Genomic DNA, 12,635 nt, shown 5'->3' with positions numbered 1-12,635 from the left:
ATTTCTCATGTGCATTTTTCCTCCCCTTCTGGATGGACTTCACACACAGGCCACCTCTTCCCTCTCTGGGACTCAGTTCTGACTTTCTGCAGTATTTTTCTTCCATGGCCCCCCTCACCCACTCGTTTTTCCTCTAGATCTCTTCCTGTTTCCTAATACCACTCTTAGCCTGCACTTTCTTCTGAATTTAAGCAACAAGAGGCACCAGCCTTGACTGGCAACAATGAAGCCTAAGAAAACAGGTCATCTGAGCCGGGAGAGACGTCAGTGAAACCGTCTTAGTGCTTGATTGGCCTTTTGTTGAGAGAAGAGTGACTCTAAATTTAAGCTGAGCCGGAGAGACACTGGCCCCTTTTTAGAGTGGACAGAGTTGGAATGGCAAGTACCCAAAGGGCAGCTTTGAGAGCTGAAACTGTGTGCGCCACAGGCCTGTGTGCACCACAGCCTGGGTGCCTGGGAGGTCTGAGAGACGTCCTTCCAGGAGCGAGCCGACACCAGCTGAGAGGTCAGCATCTCCAGGAAGGACGAGCAAAGTGCAGGCAGACATGAGGCCAGGAGGCTCTGGTGGGTGGTGGGGTCAGGCTGCAGGAAGCCACTGAGGATGCCTGGGGATCCAGCCAAGTGGAAGTGCGGAGCTGGGGCACCTGGGAAAGAGGCCAACTAAGATGCTCAAGAGGCGCCTGGAGGATCCTTCAGATGTAGACCTTGCCCAGGCTGGGGACACACCAATGCGGTAAGTTGCACTCTAGCTTGTCAATTACATCACTGCCTAGTTTTATCTTGAGGTTGGAGTTTCTGCCACGGAAGGTGAGAATAATCAGAGCAGGCAGGTGAGCTGGGAGCAGGGTGGGCAAGGAGGTTAATAAAGGAAAGATAGTAACTTAATCACACTTGTCAAATCTCTTGCTATGTAAGGCAACACATTCACAGCTTCCTGGAATTAGGATTCGGGCATCTTTGGAGGGGCACTACTCCACCCACCACATTTGACAGTCTTTTTTTTTTTTTTTAAATCTTGTTTGTTATGATTCCCAGAGTCTGTAAGCATCATGGCTGCCAGGATTTTGTGTCATTTGCTACTGTGTAGGCAGCACCTAGAACAGTGCCCCATACATGGGCATTTTGTATATATTTATCAAATGGATGAATAAATGAGTGTCCCTCTGTGTATCGGGGAAAAAAGGAAAGATGGAAGGAAGACAAGGAAAGAAAATTTTGTGTGAGTAGACTAGATGATTGCTGAGTTATTCATCAACTTGTTTTATTAAGTGGTTCTAATTGCCTGGAATCTAAACAGATATATAGAGAGATAGATAGATATAGATAGATATACACACATATGGCGCCAGTGGTATAGAAGACCTCTGCCAGTGCAGGAGACATAAGAGACATGGGTTCAATCCCTGGGTTGGGAAGATCACCTGCAGGATGAAATGGCAACCCACTCCAGTATTCTTGAATGGAGAATCCCCACGGAGAGAGGAGCCTGGTGGGCTACAGTCCACGGGGTCACAAAGAGTCAGACATGATAGAAGCAACTTAGCATGGACTCTAAGGATGTCAGCAAAACATATTTTTGTTTTTAACCTTCCTCTGGTGAGAAGGGATGGTTTGTCTGCCTTTTAATCACTGAGCACATGGGATAGGAATTTGGGGATACACAGACTTTGTGTTCATGTTGATTAATAGCAAGATCAGTTTCCAAAGGAAAGAAACTCCAGCGCATTTCTGGACTGCCCAGGCATCTCCAGGAGGGCAACTGCAGAAGAGTCATTGCATCTCCGTTACAGAATCCCGGAGAGAATTGTTCTCAGGGTCGACGAGCTCATTTCACCAGAAAGGTGGTGACGCTTTTTATGTTCTGAAAGCAAGGTGGCTCCTTCTAGGGAGTAAGCGAAACCAGGTATAAATCCAGAGGCACTTCATCAACAGCTGCAGGGTTATACAACTCAAGACCATTAACATCTAGGAAATCATGAGAGTCGTGTTTAGGAATGTCCGCCTATGCCAGTAAATCTTGTTTGTGCTTCCTGTGAACGAGGTACCCGCTCCCGAGACTGTCTCCCTTATCAAGTACCATGCACAGCGGCATCGCCTGCTTCTGCTTTATTTGTTCCCTTTTGCTAAAGCGTTAGGTTGTGTGAGATGGTGGCTAAGAACATGGACTCTGGGGACAAATCACCGGAGTCAGACTCCAGCTTGGTTACTTATTAGATGTAAGTTATGTAACATTTCTGTGCTTCATGGGAGAGGATTCATGACAGTCCTACCTCAGGACAGTATGTGGAGATTATTAATATGCCATGCCAGGCATCTGTGTCCTAAGTAGCATGTGCGCATGCTCAACCCTGTCTGACCCTTTTTGACCCCATGGCTTGGAGACTGCCAGGCTTGTCTGTCCATGGGATTCTCCAGGCAAGAACACTGGAGTGGGTTGCCATTCCCTCCTCCAGGGGATCTTCCCAGCCCAGGAACCAAACTTGCGTCTCCTCCATCTTCTGCACTGGCAGGCAGGTTCTTTACCACTGAGCCACCTGGGAAGCCCCATTTGCCTGGCTTCACTCATGGATGAGTTATTCTTGGCTGATGATCAAAGTTTGATCTCACTGAGCATCAGGATCAGTGAAAGCTTATCAACCCACAAGAGGAGTCAGGGGTAAACCCAAGGGGGCCCCTGCACATGGCCTGATAAGCAGCATAACCAGCATTAGTAATCTTGATTCCGTTGCAAAAGCAGAAACTTCAATTTTATAGTAAGAGAATTTGATATAGAAATTCCATAAGAAGATAATATGATGACATGCTCTACCCATTTTTATTCTTAGGGAGAGACAAGGATGTCTGTTTTTCAGTTTGATTTTTTTTTTTTTTTTGCTAAATATGACTATATTTCTTAAAACTGTCATCATCAGTAAATAAAGATGAGGGCATGGGGGAGAGGGATAGAAGGGAAGGAAGAAAGCACTGGGAACTGGCTTTAAAGACTTTCATTTCCTGTGTCTTCGGGAAATTTAATAGGAATGTAAAAAATTGAATTGAATCCTTGTCATCTAAGTTAAGTGGAAAAATGAATGTCTTTGTGTTAGAAATGATTGCACCACAAACAGTATAAAGTATTCTAATGTGTTTTCATTACTTGAAACAACTTTGTGTGATGATAATTCTAAAAATTCAAATAGGGCTATAATTTAAGAAGTCATACCACATGATCCTTACCATCATATGAGTGGTCTTTGCAATAACAAGTAGAGAAACATAGAATAGATATAGTAAAAGAGTAGCTCACTATTTAAATAATTTCTGCCCTAATAATTTTTCATTTTTGCTCCAAAATTTTTTATTTGGATATAATTCACGTAAATTAAATGTACAGATACTAGGTATTTGGTTCAACAAGCTTTGAGAATGAGTAGACTTTAGTAATCACCACTCAAAACAAGGTGTAGAACTTATTATTTTTCAATCATACCAGTAATTTCCCTCAAGCTGTCTCCAGCTGATCTCCTCTCCTCCTCCTCATTTTAGGACTTTTTAAACAGATTATATAAAGAGATTAATTTTGTCTTTATTTAGATTTCCTATGAACAGAATCAATGTGTATGTACTCTTTTGGGTTTGACTTCTTTTGCTCGATATACTGTATTTGAGAATCATCCACGTTGTTGGGTATATCAATAGTTCATTCTACTTTATTGCCCAATAGTATTTCATGGTATAATTATGGCACATTCAGTTGTAGCAATATTTACTAAAAGGCTTGTTTTCTTCATAGAATTACTTTGGCATCTTTGGGGACAACTGACTGCCTAAGTGTCAGTCCATTGACTGACTCTCAGTTTCGTTCAACTGATTTGTGTGTTTATCTTCATGCTGATACCCTACTGCCTTGACGACTGTAGCTCTATCATGTACCTTTAAATCACATAGTGTAAGTCTTCCAAGTTTGTATCTCTTTTTCAAAGTCATTTTGGATATTCGAGATCCTTTTGGAATCAGCTCATTTATGTCTTAAAAAAAAAAAAAACTTCCTGGAATTTTTTGTAGTGATTGTGTTGAACAAATACATAATTTTAGGGAAAACGGACATCTTAACAGTATTGAGTCTTCCAGTCAATTAACATGAATATATTACATTTATTTGGGTCTCTTTCTTTTTTCTTAGGAATGCTTTACAGTTTTTACATATAGGTCTTAAACGTCTTTCAGTAGATTTATTTCTAGGTAGTTGAAGTTTGGAATGCCATTATAAATGGAGTTGATTTTTTTAAAATCTCATTTTCAAGTGTAGGCATATAGAAATATAACTGATTTTTCTTGTATTAACTTTGTATTTTATGACCTTGCTCAGTTCATGTAATTCTAGCAATTATTTTAGATCCTTGGGGGTGTCCTTAATATAAAATAAATAATTTAAGACTTATGAGAGAGTAAATAAATTAAGAAATTTAGGTGTTATTATTTTGACCATCGATTAATCTCTTTTCTTCTAAAGGTTGTATTGCTCTGGTGGTTTTGCTGGGGATAGTGTGTACAGAGGAAAGTTCATAAAACAAAGCTTTCATATCAGGTGCAGAATTTCAAAACAATGTGGTCAAGCTTCTAAATAACACCCAGATGTAGATGGGCCCCAAGACACTGTAACTATCATTCACATCTTTATCTATATATCTTTTGAATTGCAGTGACTTCAGCATTAATACCTAGTGCTGTCATTCATTTCTCCGATTTTCACAGTGTATTACTTATAGACCCCTAGGGGTCACTGTTTTTAAATATCCTCCATTGTCGTTTGGTAAGACACATTCTTAGTTTTGGCATGGAGCAGGAAGGAGCAAGATTGGAAATGAAAATTGCTGTCCTTTAGGCAATGTTGACTGTGTACCAGGAGCTGAGCTAAGCAGTTGGCATACATGACTTCCTTCATTCCTCTCAAAGGCCTTGTGAAATCTGAATCATCCTTAGACCTCTTTTACAGATGAGGTAGCCGAGGCTTATGTTCAGTTGTTTGCTAGGTCACACAGTTAAAAGTAGCAGAATCAAGTTTGAATTAAAGTTCTTGACTTCAGAGCCCATAGTTTTGACCAATTTCTTCCCAAACATCTGTTTAAAAGCAGCCCTAATTCCTACACTCACTGCGGACAGAAAAAAGGAATTTAGCTAGGCTTCAAAATTCTTAGGCTGATATGAAATGATACCAGTTCTTACTTATTGCCATGTAAGGGCTGAGGGATGGCAATTAATCTTCTATGTCAGCTAAGTGAGGTGCTAGGAAGACCAAGAATCTCCTCTTTTTTATTTTTAATTTTTAAACTTTTTTTCATTTTCAAAATATTTTATTGACGTATAGTTGATTAACAATGTAGTGTTGTTTTTGCTGTTCAGCAAAGAGACTCAGTTATATAGATATATATTCTTTGTCACAATATCTCCTCTCCCATCCCTGGTCACCATGGGGAGCTATGGCTGGAGAGAAAGCACAAATTCAGGGACTTCTCTGGCTATCCAGTGGTTAGGACTCTGAGCGTCCACCGTGGGGGTTGCAGGTTCGATCCCTGGTCAGGGTTATAAGATCCCACATGCCCTGTGGCTTGGCCAGAAAAATTGTTTTTAATGCTCAGGAAGCAGAAGCTCAGCCTCTGCAGAGGGCAGGTGGCCCATGGTGCCATATACATGGGCCATATCAACCTGAGGTAGAACGCTGCGTGTTGCACCCCTGGGGTGCTCCCTGCTCTTTGGGGAGCACATCCAGTTCACAAGCACACAACCTACACAAGCCCCCGCACAGATGCAGATGACTCCAGGGCTGGAATTACATAGTGACCCCCAAACAAAACAAAACAAGCCCAACCACGGGCAGTAAAACCCTGGGATAACAATCCCAGAGTGTGTCGTCTCCTGACTGCACAGGGCTCCCCTGGACTCAGCCGATCACAGAATCATAAAGAGACGCTTGTAAAACAAAGCCTGTTGTGCTTCAGTGCAGTCTCAACTTGGCAATCCCCCTGCTGTATCTGATTTCACTGAGGGAGTAGGGAGCCCTTGAGAAACGGGCTTGAGACGATTCAGTCAGGCTCCATCCACCCTCTGTACATTCTTCCCAGGTCAATTCAATGTGATGTTGTTAAGATAATTTAAATGTCTATACGATGATCTTCACCTTTCATACCTTAGGCATGTAAAGGTGGGCAGAGTAGTTTATGACTCCTGGGGACAGTCCAAGAAAATGTCACTCACTGGTACCAGCACTATCCTGGAATTTCCAGTCTGGAGAAGGGAATTTGGCAGGGTCCTTCCACATCAATCAGGGCACCTAGACGTAATGATACGTCCTTCAGCTCCAAAGGCATTCCAGTCCAAGAATCTCCATCTTTTCAGTCTGCGGTTGGGTTTGAAGTTCACTCCTTCACCACTGGAATCCTTCCAACCTGGCGGCCTGCTCTGAATCCTGGGGTCCAGAGTCTTCAAAGTGGAGTGAGAATAATACAGTTTGTCTTTTACTTTGAAGGCTCTTGGGATGTTTTATGCCACTATGAACACCACTGACTATATCATGGGCAAAGAACAGAACAGAAAAATTAATGTTGTTGAGAATGGGAAAGATTGAAGGCAAAAGGGGAAGGGGGCAGCAGAGGATGAGATGGTTAGATAGCACCACCGACTCAATGGACATGAGTTTGAACAAACCACGGGAGATAGTGAAGGACAGAGGAGCCTGGTGTGCGGCAGTCCATGGGGTCACAAAGAGTCGGACACAACTTAATGACTGAACAACAACAACGTTGAATAAGCTCTCCGTGATAAGAAGTACAGGAAGAGATTTTAAAAGCACTTTAATTACACTGCTTGGCATAGTATTAACCACAGGACATAATTACTTTCTTTACTATCCTGTAGTAAGGGTGTTACAGGGGGTATACTATGCATTTCTGTTTCTGGATGGCTTTTTTTCCAACTTGAATTGTTTCTGAACTAGCATCATTTTCACAAAACCCCGGAGAATATGCAACTTTCTACACAGAGCCATTAGAATACGTGGTGAAAACTAGGTCCATTCTCTAGAAGCTTTCATCTTAAAATGTTTTGTCTTCCAACATCTCCCCTTTCTACTTTATATTGTTAAACATTTCAAACGTACAGAAAAAAAAGAGAGAATGTAGGATAATGAATGACCATATACTCACCATCCAGATTTAACAGTTGTTAATAGTGTGCCATACATGTGACAATTTGTTGTGTTTTTGTTGCAATTCAAAATAAATGACAGACACTACCAAGACAGCATAGTAATAACACTACATTACAATGTGAGTTAGTAAGCATCTAAAGAATAAGAATATACTTCTGCATAGCCTGTATTGTCGGAGAAGGCAATGGCAACCCACTCTGGTACTCTTGCCTGGAAAATCCCATGGACAGAGGAGCTTGGTAGGCTACAGTCCATGGGGTCGCTAAGAGTTGGACACGACGGAGCGAGTTCACTTTCACTTTTCACTTTCATGCATTGGAGAAGGAGATGGCAACCCACTCCAGTGTTCTTGCCTGGAGAGTCCCAGGGATGGGGGAGCCTGATAGGCTGCCGTCTACGGGGTCGCACAGAGTCGGACACGACTGAAGCGACTTAGCAGCAGCAGCAGTCTGTATTGTATTTATGTCTTCCCTGGCCATCCGTTAGCCCCTGTTACTCCTGGTACACTGGCAATGAGATCTTAAGAACTGGTTAATGTCACGTTAAACATTTTTTTGCCAAGAAACCTTCTCTGTTGGAGCTGTGTTCTTCCTACTGTGTCACGTCAGTGCCAGCTCATCCCACTCTTACGGACGTGAAGATCATGTTTGGGTTAAGAGGGTGCCTACGGATCTCTGTCTCCACTATAAGATGAGTAAGTCATCTCAGATCATCAGAGGACTTCTCAACCACTCTTCCCTGAATCCTTCTAGCATCCATCAAGGATCCTTGACTGAACAATTACTTAATTCAAGGTTACAAAATGGTGATTTTCTAATTTGATCACTTATTTGGTATTAGCTAGCATCCTTTCATAATGAAAGGTTTTCCTCAAAATCAAGTCTAGCTTATAACCCTGATGTACTTTTCCTCTTGTAATCAATTTTTAGAGTAAGTCAGCTTAATATCTGGAACCTCCCAGGTAGTGCAAAGGTAAAGAATCTGCCTGCCAATGTAGGAGACACAAGAGATGTGGGCTTAATCCCTGGGTCAGGAAGATCCCCTGGAGAAGGAACTGGCAACCCACTCCAGTATTCTTGCCTGGAGAATTCCGTGGACAGAGGAGCCTGGGGGCCTACAATCTATGGGGTCGCAAGGAGTCAGACATGACTGAGCAACTGAGTACACACTTAAAATAAGTCACTGGCCTTATATTGTAAATGCCATGTTATTTGTAGATTATAGCTATAAATGGATTTAGAATATTGATATAATTCCAGCCTTATTGATATCAGATAGAAAATCACTGGTAAATTCAAAACCACTCAATTCAGCAATAAAAAAGTGTCAAATTGATTACTCGATTAAGTCGATCACTTTCTTAGATACAAATGGCACTCAGTCCCATCACATGGTTTGTCCAGTAGCATCACAGTGTCACAGTCAGTGTCCTTAAAGGAGTAATAGGGAGGATGTGTCTGTGAGAGGAAGAAAGGGGATGTAGAGAGATGGAGTCATCCCCCGTTGTCTCATGTACTGGGATTTTGAAGTTCTGCGTTATCATCACTCAAAAGCATCTCGGTGGCCACTGTGTTCAAATTCCCCTCACCCATGCCAGGGACCCTAGAGGAGTCCAGATATTAGACTGCCCATTGGAGGAGTCATATGGCAGGTGGCAAGGGACTTTATTGCTCAGCCTCACAGCCCTGTTCCATGGAAGACCCTTCATCACCTCACAGCCCTGTTCCATGGAAGACCCTTCACCTACCTCACAGCCTTGTTCCATGGAAGACCCTTCACCTACCTCACAGTCCTCTTCCATGGAAGACCCTTCGCCTACCTCACAGCTCTGTTCCATGGAAGACCCTTCATTACCTCATAGCCCTGTTCCATGGAAGACCCTTCATTACCTCACAGCCCTGTTCCATGGAAGACCCTTCATTACCTCACAGCCTTGCCACCTCCATGCCGTGCTCCATCCAGTGCAGGCTGCCTGCACTTCCTTGAAGAGGATGAACTCCATCTCGGGTCCAAGTGGGCTCATCTCTAGACCTGGCCAACTCTCACTGGCCCCTCAGTACTCGGCTGCCCGGCCCTTTAGTCCTGGAAGCCTTCCCCCAAAGCGTCTCACTTTACTGTAAGTACAGGTTTTCTCGTCTGTCTTCCCTACTAGACTGGGAGCTCATGTGCAAGGTGGGAAGTCTTTTTTCTTTCCAAATCTTTCCTGCCTGGTGTGGAACCCCCACGTAGTAGATGCTAAGTGAATGTCCTCCAAGTAAAACAAAATGAATAAAAAAAAAAAAAAAAAAAGATTGACTTAGGCTTATCCTAGGAAGCACACAGATTTCCCTCCATCCCTCTTCCACAAATGAAATGGCTGAGCTGATTTTGCTCAAACCACCCTAAGTATGAGACACCTGGGATTGGGGTGAATGGAGTCTGGACAATTTCCAGTTCAGAGGAAGAAAATAATTACTGTATTAAGAATAGCCAAGGAGGGACTTCCCTGACAATCCAGTGGTTAAGAGTCCAGGCTTCCAGGAGGGGGTGCTGGTTCAGTCCTTGATCAGGGAGCTAAGATTATGCCTCATGGCATGGCCAAGGAAAAAAGAAACAGCCAAGGAACATGTGGGACTAGAGAAGGGAGACCCAGAGGGGACTGGATGGACACTGTTCTCAGTTTACAAAAATGCTTTCTGCAAGAGCATTGTAAGAAAGAGCTAAGTTATTAAAGCTCAGCCAAATAAACAAGACCCTGTCATCCCCATCCCCCCAAATGAAAGTGGTCGCTGGATCGTGCTATGATTAAGGAATGCCCATGAGTTAAACACTTCGGAATACACGAATAGGCATAAATCAGCTGCGAACGCAGCATTCTTCCACATCCATTAATCTGCGGTTGGCTCCTCCTGAAACCCTGGGCTCCTCTGGGCTTCTCTCTTAATTGAAGTGGTGTGCCTTGGAGAATTATTGTCTTCCTACGCAACTTTCCCTTCCAAGGGTGGATTGCAAAACAAATACAGGAAAAAGGAACTGGATTCAATTTCTAGGCAAAGGCTTTTTCTGCGTGCGTCCGTATGACGCACACACCCTCAGCAGTTCCAACTTGAGGCACGGCAGGCCTCTTGGACCAGCCTCCTAATTGTTGGTGAGTACGAAATGGCAGGCTGTCCCTCTGGGCTGACTTTGAGGTTTTATGCCGTTGATGAAATCCAGGGCTGCAGATCAATTCACAATGGGATGAAGATGTGCTCTGGAAAATGTAGGTCCAGCATCCTTAATGTCCGCCTTTCCTTTCATCCCAGCCTTCCCACTCCCGGGAGCCTAAGAATTTGTAGTCAGCCCGGTGGCTGCAAGCACCTCCTTCTCCCCGCTGGCAGACAGATGTCTTCCGGCCTCCATGCCCATCAGCCGGAGCACCCTGATTTATAACCCTGAACCCAGAGAACAGGGCCGGCAGAGGCCAGACCATCACCTGACCTTTGGAATGAATCAGGAGGGGGAACACAGAGCCTGTAGGGAAGGGGCCACCTCATTCAAGCTGGGGCTGTGTGGTTGGGTGAATAAGGAAGTGCTCTTGTGATGCAAAGAAGGGCTGCATGGAGCTCTCACCCACTGTAATGGTCAAAGCTTATTCTGATGGGCTGCTGAGACTGTGTGGTCCGAGGAGCTCAACTGGGAGGGCAGAGTCACTGCGAGTGTCCGGTTTCAATGCAATGAGGGGAGAGAGGATAAAACTTCTGTAAAAGACTGCAGAGGAGAAACTGTTTGGTTATGCTGTGATTTGTGTTTATAACATTGAGTGATAAGTCCCAAGTCAAAGACTTCTAAAGTTCTCAGTTCTTTAAAGTCATATTGATTTCTTTGACAAAGAGCAAGCATTTTATTTTTTCAATTTTTTAAAATTGGAGTATAATTGCTTTACAATGTTGTGTTCATTTCTGCCGTACCAGGAAGTGAATTAGCTGTATGTACGCATGCAAGCCCTCCCTCCTGAGCCTCCCTCCCACTCCACTCCCTTCCCATCCCTCTAGGTCATCACAGAGCACCCAGCTGAGCTCATTGTGCTACGCAGCAGCTTCCTGCTTGCTATTTTACACAGGATAGCGCAAATATATATATATATATATATATATATATATACATACATATACATATACATATGTCAATGCTATTCTCTTGGGCTTCCCTGGTGGCTCAGTGGTAAAAAATGCACCTGTAATGCAGGAGACACGGGTTTGATCTCTGGGTTGGGAAGATCCCCTGGAGGAGGGCATGGCAACCCACTCCAGTATTCTTGCCTGGAGAATCCCGTGGACAGAAAGAACCTGGTGGGCTACAGTCCACGGGGTCACAGAGAGTCGGACACGACTGGAGTGGCTGAGCACACACGTGATACTCTCTCAGTTTGTCCCATCCTCTCTTTCACTCAGCCCATGTTCACAAGTCCTTTCTCTATGGGGCAAACACTTCTAAAGCACCTAGGGTGAGTCTGAGAGCTTGACAAATATTAACTCGCATCCCCTTTCTAACAATCTGCGTTTGGTATCATTATTCCCTTTCTCTTATTCCTGACTGAAAGTCAACGGTCATATCATGAAGCACATGTGATATCTCCTATGTGTGCATTAAACTTCCTCCAACAAACTGGTTTTAAGTATCTCATACCAAATTACTAACTAGTACACCTGGTCCGGTCAGCGATAGAAATGAGACTGACTGGTACATTCAGGCATGATGGCTATAAAATGAGACATACTAATTTGATGAAAACTCTCCTAATAATTTCCCTGAGACCTATGGTTTCAGGTTTCAGTGGTTTTCAAATAACCGTATAAAGTCAGGCTAGACTGAAGAATAACTGTAAAAAGGTAAGAAGAATTCTAGAAAGCACACTCCAGAGTTCAAACTGGGCTTGCCCACGGTAACTGGGGTTTTTAATCAACTCGTGTCAGCTTGCAACTCAGCTCTTTGGGTTTCCAGAATTCTCTTCGGTCCCGAGCAGCTGCAGCCTGGGGGGCGAGGGCCTTTAGCTCCAGAATCAGCTGTAAAATGAGGCACAACTGCTTTGAAAGGCTCCGCAGTGCTCTTTATAGGAAGAGTCAAACTACTGTTAAATTGTGCTGTGCTTTCTGAAAACCCAGGGCCCCTGCACTTCAGCAACCCTCTGGGGGTGCTCCAGACACTCCTTGGGGTACGCTGGAGCCTGCCCAAACCAGACTGTGAACATCTCTTCCCACCTCTGCATTTTAAGTTGGTAGCTTGACGCCAGCCATGAAGAAAACATTTACACCGTGGAAATTGGCAAATGCGACAAGCAGGCCTGCTGGCTGCCCCTAGAACCAGCTGACCAGCAAGTGCACCACCAGGGGAGGAAGTCTGAAACCTACATCTTTCCAACGAACCAGGGTTACCTATGAAAAGAATGCATATATATATATATATATTTTTTTTTTTTTTTTTTTTTTGA

The 12,635-nt window shown here is 43.7% G+C and overlaps 1 protein-coding gene across 2 annotated transcripts in view; it reads left to right on the top strand.

Annotated features, from left to right (window-relative positions):
- Positions 1-350: 350 nt before the first annotated feature.
- CLDN14 (claudin 14) overlaps positions 351-12,635 on the top strand; it is a 128,044-nt gene continuing 115,759 nt past the window's right edge. For both annotated transcript variants that reach the window (XR_006057544.2, XM_042238346.2), the window contains exon 1: positions 351-733. The gene's annotated coding sequence lies outside the window, so the exon portion shown is untranslated. The remainder of the gene's footprint in view (positions 734-12,635) is intronic.

The sequence above is a fragment of the Ovis aries genome, chromosome 1 (assembly GCF_016772045.2).
Source record: "Ovis aries strain OAR_USU_Benz2616 breed Rambouillet chromosome 1, ARS-UI_Ramb_v3.0, whole genome shotgun sequence".
Taxonomy (NCBI): domain Eukaryota; kingdom Metazoa; phylum Chordata; class Mammalia; order Artiodactyla; family Bovidae; genus Ovis; species Ovis aries.
The sequence above is the reverse complement of the archived record's forward strand: the minus strand, read 5'-3'. Positions and strand labels throughout refer to the sequence as shown.